Below are 14,359 nucleotides of genomic sequence, written 5' to 3' on the forward strand. Positions count from 1 at the left end.
TCCCACTTCTGAGCGTGGCTCTGATTTTCAATTCCTCTGTCAAATTCTCCCTACCTGATTAGAAACTGTACATAAAGTTTAATAAATTCATCAGTTAGTTCTGTAAATTAGTTTAGGGAAGGGTGGATTTAGTCACAGGGAGCCTGCAGAAGGGAGCTCAGCAGTGGGATGGAGGCAGATGGGCATGGCCAGGAGCTGCTGGGAGAGGTGGAGATGGAGATTCCCACCTCATGGCTCTCTGAGAGGGTGGAAACTGGGCACCAGCCACACGTCCAAGTATCCCAAAAGTACAGTGCCACGCTCACACTATGGCAAAGGGAAGAGAGCTGCTGCCACTGAAATGCATTTTACACCTCGCTCACTCTTTTCAAGAGTTTGTAATTGCCTTTAACCAAACTCTGCTGGATGATGAATCCTGCCTCAGATTGCATTTTTAAGTCTTTCAACAAATCCATCCTGCCATTTTGCATTTTTCCTAGGCATAAAAACCTCACAGACAAAGAGCTTTCCATCATAAATTTTGCAGAGGCCTAACAAATTGTATTAGAAGGAATTATCTTGGTCAATTGAAATTAAGAAACTCCGTTTTTCCCAATAACGATGACCTAAAGATTTTAAAATTTCATGTAACTTAAGTGTTCAAGAAATTGAGTTTATTAGCCTCCATATAACATTAATGATAGATTTAGGTTTCCTTTCATTTAAGTTAGTACATTAAATAATATTGATGTTTATCATTCTGAAGATGGTCTTTGAAATACTGTCTATGAAATTAGTAGAAATTCTGCTATTGACTTCAATGGGCCCAAGGTTTTACCCCTAGCAATTAGCAGTCATTCTACTGTATAACTTGGCTCCCCAAAGGTCTGCAGAGCTCAGCATAATTATAACAGATTGTGTAATCAGACTGGCAGGACATGCAGCTAGCAAGAAGAACCATGTCTACTGCCCTTTTTCTTAAATTTAAAACCAGATATTTCCCAAAAGCATGGATAAAATTAAATGAATTCATTTTCATTATAAATGCCTAAAATACAAGCTAATGATCAGCATGAGTTACAAGAAAAGATTCAACAAAACATCATGTTTGAAAATATTTACATGTTCTATTTCGTCTCTAATGAGGGAGATGATGTGCAGTTAAGGCTGCCAGGCCATTCTGTAATATGACTGAAGTATTCTCTCTACAAATAGGGAAATAAGAGACAGAGGGTTGGGAAGAGAGAAACGGAGACTGAGAGAGAGCCCTGTGAGTATAGAATGGAGTCAGTCTTAAATTAGAATTTCCTTTAGCTTGCGAGTACATTAGACAACCAGCATTATTCAGAAAGATATTGTCAAGGTTGCTGAGCTCCTGTCTCACTGCCCTTCCCCCTTATGACTGTTTGCAAACTTGTTAGGATTCTTAATATTCACTTTCCTCCCTACAAAATGCTCCAATGCTCCTAGTTTAAACTAAACACACAAGGCAAGCCCAGTGTTCCCCTCACTGCAGCAGCCACAAGCACTCCCGTTCCCACCCCAGCCAGGGCGCAGTCCCTGAGCAGGGGGGCTCGGTGCCTGCACTCAACACCCAGCACAGACCCCAAACCTGGTTTGCAAGGCACAGCCCCAGCAGGCTGGAATAGCTGTGCATTTGATGGAATTCAGAAGCAACGCCAGGAAAAAAAAACAAACCGCAAACCCATGTGCACGCGCACCAGGGGGTGGCGAGGAGAGGTTTGGGGAGGGAAGGGAAGCAGATGGGACATTTAATTCAGGGAACAAACTAATTTAAATCTTTCAAGGGGTTTGTTATTATTTCTAGAGTGTTAGGAATGCATTTTTTCCCTGCCTATGAAATGCAACATCCCTGCTCAGAAAAGCTCTAAGAAAAAAGCCCAGCAATATAGAAAGAAGAAAAAAAGAAATACAGAATGTTTTAATGATATCCTTTAAGAATACTACTATTTATGTATTTCACAGATTAAAATAAATAATCATAAATGTGCAGTTGGTGTATGTCTCTTGGGTAAAGGAAAAAGCAGGCATATTTATAAAACGGGTTTATGTGCCAGGGTGATTGTAATGGCTCCTTCTGTCAGGTAAACACATAATTAGGATGTTTTCAAATAAATGTATTATGCACATGATTGAAGCCAATCCAGGCTGCAGTATAAATATTACGCCTTTTTTTTTTTAAAGTTGTATAATTACATATCTACCCATGGAGCTTCTCGCCTGATAGGCATCTATTTATGCAACACCACACTGTGGCTCTTCCACAGGTGCTGGAGCAGATACTTGCTGAACATGCAGCCCGTCTGATTTTTAAAGTGCAATATCTCAGCTTTCTCTCAAAATACCAATTTTGCCTCAACTCCTTTTTGCCTAATTGCTTCTTAGATTTATTGTTTAATTAAAACCATTCTTGGGTTATACAAACAACAAATCCCACTAATGTGTGGTTTTTTTCACAGACAAATTATCTTCCAAGGGATTATGCATCTTCAGCTTGGGAAAGGACTCCGTCCTCCTTGGCTGGGCTGCCACTGCCAAGTGCAGCCTGGTGGTCAAAGCTGTAAGTTGAAGTTTATGATGGCAGCGTGACAGAGCTGTATCTATGGAGTCAAAGTGGTAATACTAAATGCCATTTGAAAGACTGATGCAGTCTTTAAGCTGGTGCAATAAAAACTCTTCTTTACTTTATAGCATTTTCATACGGGGTCTCACAGTATGTCTGGTCGTGCACTAGGGAAGCATAAATAAGATGTGAATGATGAGTTACATGAGGAAACACACCAAGAAGACTCTGAGGGGCATCACCTTCATGGTATGTCTTTCCTCAAAGCCTGCCAGGGTCCTGTGGGAAGGCACAGCATGGGGACATGCACACACCAGTGCCCACACACCCTGGAGTGTTGTCTGAACTCCTCACCCAACAACAGTGTTTCTACTCCCAGCCTGCATATCTAGATCCTGTCTTCAGAGCTGAGGTTTAAAGTCCAGCCTCTGTTTGCCAAGTTTTGACAATTTGGAAACCTCTGCTAAAATACCTCCATCTGGAGAAAGTTCAGTGAGACACCTGAGTTTCAGTAGTACAACTGCTCCTCAAAAAGAAAAAAAAAAAAAAAAAAGATGCTCAGATATAAGCTTTCATTTGGATGTTTGTATAAGAGGAAGACTGGAAAGATGGTTTTTCCACAAGGAGCATATGCTGCAGCTCCTGAAGCAAGAACCCAGCTCTTTTGAGGATTCTGGCTGTCTGCAGCCTTTTAATATTAAAGGGCTCTATAGCAGATAAGAGCAGGATAATAAAAGCTAATAAAGATGAAACTGGACAAATTCAAGCTAGAAATTAAGATACACATTTTTAACCACAATAGAGTAAAACAGCTTCCAAAGCGATGTAATAGGATGCCTGAAGCCGGAGCCCACCGAAGGCGTGGCAATGGTGTCAGCAGCTGGAATTGCAGGTGGAATAGAGGGTGGCTTGGAGAGGACAGCTGGGCTTCAGGAAGCTCTGGGCTGGAGCAGGAGGCTGGAGAGAGACACGGGATTGTGGAGGATGCTCTGTGCAGCAGGCTGGAGGCGTAATGCAACCACCTGGAGGGAGGTTTCTGGGGGCAGAGCTGCCAACTTCTGTATCCCTGTGACAACCTCCTCTTTCTTTCTCCATCCTCAACCCACATCCTACAGCCCAACCTCTCCCAAATTCTGTAGCTGTCCCCCTTTCCCCCATAGCCTCCATGCTTATCTTCAAGCAGCTCTCTCTTCCACCTGCTCTCCTCCAGCAAGTCAAAGCCTCCACCTGTGGAGGGGAAGCCTCAGGCTCAGCATCCTGCTGGGAATTTGGGGTAGAGACTCAGATAGGAAATACGAGGAGAAGAAGGTGTTTGTTGCCAGGGTTGGGCTGGGGGGATTGCAACTGTTGCTACCGTGAGGGGCTGCCTCCCTGCTCAGAGCTGGAAAAACCAGAGGGTGGAGATGATCTGGCACGGACGTTCTCTCTCCTTTTGTCTCTCAGATGCAACATATAGAAAGCTGAAGTACGTCCCTGATTTACCCCTGTGTGGGCTGTGTTGTGCCCCAATGGAAATGCAAAGCAGCCTCCTGAATTTATAGCTGCTCTACACAGCCAGCACAGAGCACAGCACCCAAAGCACGCAGAGCCTTCGGTCCTACAGATGGAACTACTGATAGATATTTTAACCCAGGGAAACCTTTTAAAATCAAAGCTGGCACAAAGCAATACCTTTTAGATTGGGCTATAATTTTATCTATAATTTGCAGTGCAAAAGGAAGTGTCAGTTGTCCCACAATGAAAGCATAAAAGAGTCCTGGTGTGGAAAGCACCCCTGCCTTCTCCCTGCCACAAGTCCTCACCCCAGTTCTTCACCTTGTGCTGCTGCCAGCATAAGCAAGGCTGCATGGGAAAATACATAATTAAAACCTGCCTTTTTTTTTCCCCCTCCCCAGATTAGTTTTAATCCAGAATTTATTTGATTGATACTGCAGTCACTGCTGCTAATGTAATGGAAAATGTGTTATCAAGTGGGAATAAGATGACATGGATACTTCCCTTGGTGGCAGCACCAGCTTTTTCTGAATTCAGCTGCATGTGAAGGTCAGCTCTTAAAATACTGAGTGTCCCTGGCCACCCTCATCAGAAAAATGGGGAAGAGCTCATCTCAGTGGCAGCTCTGCTCTATCCCTAATGCTGGGGATGGCTGCAGTGGGTGGCAAGGAGACATGGAAGAGAATGGGCTCATCTTCCTCCCAGCTGCCTGAAGCAAACCCACACCCAACCAGAGGAGCTGAAGCTGGCTTGTCTCCTCTTCTTTGCAGTTTCATTTTTATTAGTTTCAATTGCTCTAAATCAATCCCTAAGACAGTATATGATGCTACAGTGAGCCACAGGAATGCCCAGGGGAACTTATTTGTACAACCATTTTTACAGATCATTTTTCATCTTATGTAAGTGAGATTTTGAGTGGCAGTTTTACTTAATGATCACCAAGATGAATTGTTTGAGAATTTAGGGTTCTTTACCTATTTTTAAAAAATCACCTGGTTCATTACACCTCTCCTCCTGAATTCAGTTGTTTTCTTTTTCACTCAGAAATGGCTGGAGTAGGGAGAGCAAAAATTGAGTCCATCACCTAAATCAAATATGAATCTGATGATCACACTATTTTCTTGCAATATCTTTTCCAATGTAGAGTTCTTACTGTAACTAAACCCCCTTCTAGAAGTTATCTTCCTGCTAATATCCCATGGAATGAAAAGTAGAAAAAAAATTATATAAGACTACAATTTTCCTGGGTTTGTGGATTTTGGGGGTGTACCTTGAAGAACATCAAGTAAGATTTTTGGGAAACAGGACACAGAACTGTTCAGACCAGTCCAGCCCAGACATCCATGCAGCCCCACGCCCTGCTATGACCAGCAGAGGTTAATGCAGGGGAAGGTGTAAAAACTGACAGGACATACGTGGACTGCTTTGTTCTCAGCATGTTCTGATTGACCCCAATAGTTAAAGATCAACTTGCACAAAAACAGAAGACAGAATACTTCAGGATGGTTTTAGCCATTAAATACAATGCCAAATATTCTTGGTATCAGAGGAATGCAGCACAGAGATAACGTAAAAATTGTGAAAATCTTCAACATACCAGCAGAATACATTGAAGGGATGAAAGAATAAAGATTGAGGGTGACACCCCCTGCCTCTCGCTCACAGGAAAATCTCACAAACTGAAACTTTACCCAAACAAAACAAAGACTCTAGCACAGCATGTGCAGCCCTCCTTCTTGGGAGAGAATGGGGAGAGAGAACAAATCACCCAAGCCTGACATGAGTCACATCAGTTCATGCGTGACTGAAAGGTGCTCAGATACTACAGTCATGAGCCCAGGCCAAGAACTTATTTAAAAAACTAAGGCAAGTAACATAGTAAAACTGTTAAAAAGGCATGGAGACAGAAAAATGTGAGGTAGAGAAATAAATGTGTGGGTGAGTTCAGCACCTCTGTTTTGGAGTTTGAAGTGGAGGCAGTCTGAGCAAGGAGAGCTTGGAGGAAAGGAGATGGCCAGGCCCCAGGGCAGTCACTGAGCTCTGCAAGTGCTCAGTGGGGAGTGCTTTGGGGTTTGTGTGTGTATGTGTGTGTGTGTGTGTGTGTGTGTGTGTGTGTGTGTGTGTGTGTGTATATCTGTGTGTGTGTGCAGGAGGGAACAGAGCTGGAAAGAAAATAAAGACCTAGACAAGCCCAGAGAGCTGCTAGAATGAGGGTTAGCAGATAGGAACAGGCAGGAGAAGTTTGGTTTAGAGGCAGGATGAGGAGGAAGCATTGCAGCTTTCTGTAGGGGCCAGGATTCAGGCAAGAGAGAGTCAGGAATGCCCAGCCAGCCCATTAGGTGCTGAACTCACCTAACCCTTCAGTTTTGGATAAATGCCATCTCAAGTTGCTTTTAACAACAAACACAAACATGGTTCTAATATTTGCAGAGTGACTATGGGAGCCAAATCTTCCCCACTTTGACAGCATAGCTCCACAGAGCAGCACTTTAAAGGAATTTTGCAGATCCTTTATTTCCAAATTTTAACAAAATCTCTACCCTGTTTATAGCCTGTTCCTCACCCAGTTTATTGTTCTTATTTAAACTTGCAGAGAGACATTTTCAAAGCTGGGACACATTTTCCACATCCATTATTCTGAACACCTTAATGGGAACAGAGCTGAGAAATGACACTGGTATTATCACCACTGAAGCAATTGTATGCTAACAGGCTGAACCTTTTTCCTAGAATCATGATAGAAAGGTTAGTTAAATTCAAACAAAATATATTCCCTGAAATTCCAACTGTCTTTAATAGGAAAAGCTATAACCTCCCTGATGCACAAAACAGCCCTTGCAGCTGATGTCTGAAGCCTGCACCTGTTATTCCAACAGAGGTGACCTCTGAACAAGAAAGCCATTCTATATAAACACTGAGTTAAGTGACTTTCCCCATGTCTCCTCAAATAACACCCAAATATCTTTTCTTGTCAAAATCTTGCACTTGTCCCATAGTATACACAGTAAATCATGACAACCAGTGACTTATTTGAACGCTGAAGCCCAAAGCAAGAGGTGCTGGGGCTGAAAGAAGTTTAACCAGTCACCAGCCTCTAAAATATTAAGCTATAAAATACAAATCTATTTTTATAAAAACAGTGTTAAATGACCTGTCAAGACAGCTGGACCCTGCTGTTCTTTTTTTTTCTTTGGGGTAGCGGAAGAAAATAATTGAAGAAAAAAAATCATTAGGGGATCATTTCTGTTTACTTCTATAATACAAGACTTCTGCAATAGGCTAGCAAAATTCTGAGAAGCATTTAAGTCCTGCTCAAGCTTATGAGATTAAGCATCATATATCCCTCATTCTGGCCTCTTCCTGGGTGTGAATCCTGCCCTGTGAGCACTGTGAGGATTAGTCCTGCAGACCAGCGGAGGACTGACTCTTGTACCTACCACAGCCGGTGTTTGTCACGCCACAGTCACACCTTGCAGCACTGTCACCTTCCCTGGCACTGTGACATTCTCATGCTGTTCACACGGACTGACCACTGCCCTGAACTTGCATGTGGAGCTGTGCACTGAGGGAACTCACTGCTGGCTCCAAGAGGAGTAAGTACAAGTCAGCTGTGAAATTCTACTCTGCCAAGTTCGCGGCTGTCTGTCGCACTCCAGGCCAGAGCTGGCGCCTGTAATATTTCAGCTAGGAGATCCCAGCTTTCACAGACACAGCTGGGCAGGACTCAAACCCCTCCTCTGTGCCTTTACTGTAGAAGAATGGAGCACCCAAATGCTTCTCCTTGACTTCTTCACAGACCTCAGCTGTGGAGCAGAGCTATGGTAACCATCCTGTGTCACAGGGCTCCCAACACCCTCCTGCCATTCACACACAAAAGGATACTGAGGATATCTGCTGTGGGGGCAATACTTTATTCTTACCATTTTTTCAGGACTACAGTTCTCAAACACTGGGGTAAGAATATGGGATTCCTCATTTAGTGCACCAGGAAAATTTCAGATCTGATTTTTCAAGTTAAAGAGAAAATTTTGTAGAGAAAAATTGTGTCAGCTCCATTTGGAATATAAATGTCAATCCAATATATTTGTCCTGTTTGCCTGTCATTTGCTGCAGCAGAGTTGTGGTCAATGTGATCCTTCTCCCAGTTACTTTTCCTGTATCTGTTCTCTGAAGTATCTTTTTATCTTAGGTGGCTGCTGTCAGTGGATGCTGCTGAACGCAGAACCAAGGGCAGAATCCATCCTGCAGTCAGACCTGAAGTTGATGATGTGGTCAAAGAAAAGCATCAGCTGGGCACTCCTATAAAATACTAGAAATTGATGAGATGTGGAGTTCTCTGAGGAAGCAGAAGCCATTTGGGCAGAATCATTTCTGGCACTGGGGATCAGTATTTTGGGATACTTGCTTTAATGTGAAACATTCAGCATGACTTCACCTGCAACTTGACAGTGAAATGAAAATTTGAGGTGGATTTTTATGGCAGAAAGAGACTGTGGAAAAATTTAGTCAGCCCAAAAGTTTAACCTTGCTAATAAGGTCTATATGTCTGCTGCACAGATAAGATAATGCCACTCCCTGTCTCAATGCTTTAATCAAAACCCACTCCTGTACACATGAGCTATATTAGTGCCATTATTTGTCTCATACTTACAATTGAACATGAACTTTCAAAAGAGAATTTTTTAAGGTCTCTGAACATGGTCTCCAGTATTTTCTTAACTGCTTCATGGCTTCTCTTAAAATACTTCCAACATCATCTGAAAACTGAATATAAAAGTGGGCAGGACTAAAAATTAATAGGAGGAAAAAAAAAAGGATTGGGTTGAAATTACATTTCCAGAAGCTCCTGCTTTCACTAGTGTGAAAGTGAGGAAGGGCGTTCTCAGCCCCCAGACAGATTATCTGGCAAGGCTGAAATGAGACAGAGAGCTTTGATCCAATACCAGGAATTGCTGCTCAACAGCAGTTAGGGAAAAACAAAAAACAAGTCTAAAAGCCCAATCACTCTGCAAACCTGGGCCAGGCTGGTATTTCTGCAACCACCTGACTTGGAATTCAGTACAAATCTGTCCCTTCCTAGGTTGCCTTGATCTGAAGGCTTGTGCTTACAGTTTTCTGCTGTGGGCTGCCGTGCTCTGAAAGCTCTGAAAGCTCATGCTTTGCCTTTGCACGGGGCTTTAAAAGCCTGTGGGCACTGACAGGGCTTTCAAATCTGAGTCAACCTGTCCTCTGGCACATGGCAACGGGGCTGGCAGCTGATCTCATTTCTCTGCTGTGCCACTAGCTCCTGTGCAACATTAGCTAAGTCAATTACCTTCTACTGGCATCTGTTTTTCACCTCTAAAAGGAGGACAGTAGTAATTTCCTATCTCACAGGAATCTTGTGAAGACAAATACATTAGCTTAGGAAGTGCTCAAATACCAGTGTGATCAGGGCTCCTCTCCATCTCTTTGGCAGCCTGTATTTTGTAGCCTGGAAGCCTGTGGTCTGCCAAACCATGAAGGATTGGAGCTGAAGAACACCAGATCAACTCTTGGACTGGCTGAGCACAGATATCTTCACAACAAAAGCCAGAAAAACATAGCTTCTCAGGGAACTGACAAGAATGGAAAAAAATGGAGGAGAAACAAACTTTGGCAGTAAACACAGAGTGGAGCAGAGACCATTCCAGCACCAAAGCCACTGTATTTTGTGTGTTGTTTGCTTTAACTTACATGCACATGATGTATTTTAGTCTTTCCATTGCCATTCATTTAGGGTTAGAAAAGCTGATATTCCTGGGGTGTGGACACATGCAGACCATACTGCAAATACTCATCTGCAGCATGGCTTTTCTGAGTAAGTGGTTGCATTTCAGAAGAGTCTTCTGCGAGCCAACTGCCATTAGTACTCCAGAATTCAGCCCTTAGCAGGAGGTCATTTCAATTTTTGTCTTGGTGACCAGCATCCCCAGGGTCTTCTTCTAGCACATTTTATTCAGTCAGGAGCAGAAAACTCTACCCATTTAATAATGCTCAAAATATATCTATACACCAGGACCAAATTTTCTAGTGGAGCTTGATTTTGGTTTGTTTGCTTTTTTCCCTAATGATAGCTTTCTGCTTTGATGTGAAGAGCAGGAAGTAAACGAACTATGAGGATTGTTACTCATGTTTGTGTGCTTTGTAGGACCTCTAAGACATCAGTCAAGTGGGGAGCTCCACAGTGCAAATCCCAATGCAAAGCTACAGTAAGAGAGAGCCCATACCCTGGCCAGAACTGGTCAGCCAGCTGAGATAACCAATGCAGCAATGGAAAGTCCCTAGAACGTACTTTCTAGAAAGATACATGAGGAACTTAGGGCCTTGGCCAGGAAACAGAAGCAAATACCACTTCAGCACTGTGATTGTACTATTATTACAACACTGGCTTTCATTTCTTCAGAAGTACAAGGTATAGTTAGGCAAAATAAGGGGAAATTGTTGACCTCCTCTGAAAGATTTTTCAACCCAGACAATTTAGTGCTATGGATGAGGAAACATCAGGGCTCTCTAAGGCTTCAGTTCCTTCAATAGGAGATTAACAGAAATGGGCAACACAGATTGGTTTTTTTTATTATTTGGAGCAAAACAGTATTCTAATAATCCTGTCTTACAAAGGAAATGCAAGAGTCTTGGGGGTAATATTGAAAAAATGGTGGGCAGTCAGAGTCATGGCCATATGGTCCTCAAGCTGTGCTGTCAAGCAGATCTACAGATGGAGATGTATTATCTTACATGAGCACCAAGTTGAACATTGCACCAGGCACTTGTGAATCAGACCAGTAGACCTGACAATACATTTGACAATTACTACAAAATCAGGTGAGAAACAGTCAGAAGCAAGAATACTCCCTCAAAAAAACCCCAACAGCTAGAGAGAGGACAAGCTTCTGACAGGCTCTGCAGCTTACAGATTCAATCAAGAACATTTAGCAAGTTTCGCAATATCTGAAACAAGAAGGGAAGTTGTTCTGACAAGTCTTAAAAAAATCAGCATCCTGGTCTTTTGATCTTATACCAATTTATTATGTTAAAGGCAAACTCCACTGTATCTACACATTAGCTGGCTATCAAGTGGCACACAGGACAAGGGTATGGGTGTGTGCATTTACCCTGAAGAGCTGGATCAAAGGGAAGGAAGAGCTACCGGGAGCAGTGACCTCCAAATGGAATACTGCAAATACACACTGAGACTTTGCTTTCCAAAAAGCTTACCACTGAAATGGCTGAGCAGGCAGGAGCCATGAGAGCTACTGAGATTATACACTTGGGTGCTATGTGTGAACTGGTGGATAGTTCTCAGGGCTTTAGGACTCTTGTACAGCTCCTCACAGAATACAGCTCTGGTGACAACATACCACTGTGTCCTGTACTATACAAGCCCCTGAAGAAGATGCCTTTGCTTTGATGACCAGTGCCCCATAACTGTGAAGTCCTCAGAGAGGTAACGGGGTGACAAACAGGCCCCCCCATATCAAACCACCAGCTTCTAGGGCTGACAGTATTCATAGCTTCCCAGGTTTTTATGGTGTGCAGGCATAGAGTGCATGGGGGAGTAACAAAGACTTTAGGGTGGTAGCTGTATAAGAAAACCCTTTGTTTCATGATTCAGATGATTAATGGCTTACGCCCATGGGACAATCATTTACCTGCAAGTCTTGGCTAGAAGCTTCAGGGCATCGAAAGTTTATGAGGCAGCTCTGTGTCAGTCACATGAATCAACATTGGTGAAGGTGTTTAAAAACCTGCATCTTTAGGTGCCTAAAAAGATCTTAAAATTTTATCCTGTAGATTGGCCAGACATTTCAGTGTCTCCACTCAGAAACTCTTAAACATCTGACAAGATTAGTAAAGGAACAACAAACCACACATCTTCAGCTTTTCAAGCAAACTTCAAAAACCTGTTCCTTATACATAAAATGAATGGGGGTTGAGTAGACATGACCCCACTTAAACTTGCCAACATGGCTGCTAAGGGAGCTGGGGCTCTGGCAGCTCTGTGAATCCCTTCTCTGGAGTAAGGATCTCCGGCCCTCCCCATGGTCTTGCGCTCCAGAGCATCCTGAAGCAGATCCAAATTTTAACACAGAGAGTGGAGCCCATGGGCTCTTTGGCAGTGCTGTGTGGCACTCAGCCAGCACCACTTTAAGCTCTGTGGCCTCACTGTGTAATGCACAGAAGGGCTGTTTTGCAGCAATATTTGGATGCCGTGTAGGAAGGAAAATATCCCCAGAACCAAAGGCTTTAGGTGCCAGAGCTTCCTGTGCTGTGGCAGGGGTGCAAAACTGACTTTACGTACTCTCAGTTTAGGGCCAAGGCAAGTGACACATGAGGGGCCAGGCAACACATTCAGTAGTGTGAAGTCCAGTGCTCCCAAGAGTGCTTGAGGCAACAATGCCAGGACAGAGGAAGAACCTCTACAAATTATTTGGCTCCTACCAGCACCCTGGCTGGAGGAGATGAGATGATAACGGCCAAAGATCCGCAAAGGAACACAATTACCACACACGAGAAGAAATACTGGAGACCATAGAGGGGGAAAAAAACCCCAACACGTCGCGAGAAATGCCTCAGTGACCCCGGCACGGTGCGCAGAGAATGGCAGCAGAGCGAAACTGCCGAACACCGCGGTGTTGCCCTCGCTGACGCAACGCCGGCTCTTAGGAAGGGTTGGGCAAGGAGCCAAAGAGCACCAACACAGCCGGTGCAAGGACCTGCCTCACTTAACCCTTCCGCCGTCTCAAAAGCCCGCAGAAAATATGTCTTAGTTTCTTCATTTCTCCGTTCAGGGCTCTGGACGGGAGAGCAGGAAGGGCTGGACGGAGTGAACGAGCAGCAGCGCGCTGGGCGAGCGCCCGGGCTGGAGCACCGCGCTCAGCCACGGCGCGGCCAAACCATCACAGCCCGCAACAGGTCCCAGCGCGGCGCTCACACGCTGCCGCCGAGACCCGCGGGGAGCGAGGAGGGCTCCGTTCTGCAACCCGTCCGCCGCTCCTCGCACCTACGGGGCCACCCCCGCCATCTCGGCTCTGACCCGCTCCGCGACCCGGGGTTCAGAACGGAGGGACCGGGCGTGGGCAAACGGCCCGCTCCGAGGCACGGTGCGGCTGTATCCCCTTCTGCCGGCAGCCGGCCGAGGAAAGCGGCGAGGGCCCCTCAGCTGCCAGTCCGGCTCCTTCCGGCGGCGCCTCCAGAGCGCGCCCGCCCCGGGCCGCGGCCGCGCCCTCGCCCGCCCCACCGGGCCGCCCCCCTCCCTCCCCGCCCACACCTGGCCGGGGCGGGCCCTGCCCGCCGGCTGCGGGCCGACTCGGCGGGCAAGGCGGGCGGCAGCGCAGCGCAGGCCGCGGTAGAGCGGAGCAGGACTCGGCCGGCAGCAGCGCCTCGCCTCGCCGCGGGGCCCAGCGCGGCAGCGGGGGCCCAGCGCAGCGCAGCTCAGGTGAGCCCGCGGGCGGCAGGTGGCGGCGGCGGGGCGGGCAGGGCTGGGCTGGGCTGGGCTGGCGGCGGGGCGGGCGCGGCGCGCGGCCCCGGCGTGGGCGGGCTGGCGGTGGCGCGCGCGGAGCGCGGTCCCGCGCGGCGGCGGCTGAAGGAGCGAGCGGAGCGGAGCTGCCGGCGGGGTGCGGAGCGGCTTCTCGCGCGGCGCCCGGAGGCAGCATGCGGACGGCAGAGCTCCGGAGCCTCGGTAAGTGGTTCGGCTACGTCGCCTCTCCCTCCTCAGCCCCGTGTCCGGCTCCCGACACGGCGGGATCGCCTCCCTGGGAGCCGCCAAACTCCGCCGCCTGTTGAGCCCCGCGGATCGCGGCCCCCGAGCGATGGCCCCGCCGCCGCCCCGGGCGCTCCGCGGGGGCCGCCGTGCGCTACCGGAGCCCCCCTGCCGTCCGCTGGGGCCGCCACGCGGTTTCCCGGCGGCCACCGGCTGAGCCCCGCGGAGCCCTCCCCGGGTCGGCGGGGGGCAGCCAGGCACCTGCTGGCGCCGCGGTGCCGGGGGCGCGGGGATTGCCGCCGCGGCGTGACCTTCCCGGGCGCGCTGCGGCGCTCGGGGCAGCCCCGGCGGGCGGACTTCTGGGGTGGGCTCGGGGGAGAGGGGTCGCGCCCCGCGGGGCGCAGCGCCGACCGCGGCGGGGCGTCCCGGGCGGGGTGCCTGTGCCGTGTGCGAGGCGCGGGGCGGTCGGCAGTGGCCCGGAGCGTTTCCCGCGGCTGGCGCCGGCCGTTCCTACGGTGGGAGGAGGGAGCGAGGGAGGGCGCTGCAGCGGGGGGCGGCAGACCGCGCCTTCTCCCCCCCGG

At 47.4% G+C, this 14,359-nt stretch overlaps 1 protein-coding gene across 5 annotated transcripts in view; it reads left to right on the forward strand.

Moving 5' to 3' along the window:
- The first annotated feature begins 13,656 nt into the window (after nt 1–13,656).
- Nucleotides 13,657–14,359, forward strand: part of PTPRF (protein tyrosine phosphatase receptor type F) — a 374,428-nt gene continuing 373,725 nt past the window's right edge. For 4 of the 5 annotated variants that reach the window (XM_059477803.1, XM_059477805.1, XM_059477806.1 and 1 more), the window contains exon 1: nt 13,657–13,757. The gene's annotated coding sequence lies outside the window, so the exon portion shown is untranslated. The remainder of the gene's footprint in view (nt 13,758–14,359) is intronic. The other variant, XM_059477804.1, reaches the window with a different exon arrangement.

The sequence above is a fragment of the Ammospiza nelsoni genome, chromosome 9, assembly GCF_027579445.1.
Source record: "Ammospiza nelsoni isolate bAmmNel1 chromosome 9, bAmmNel1.pri, whole genome shotgun sequence".
NCBI lineage: Eukaryota > Metazoa > Chordata > Aves > Passeriformes > Passerellidae > Ammospiza > Ammospiza nelsoni.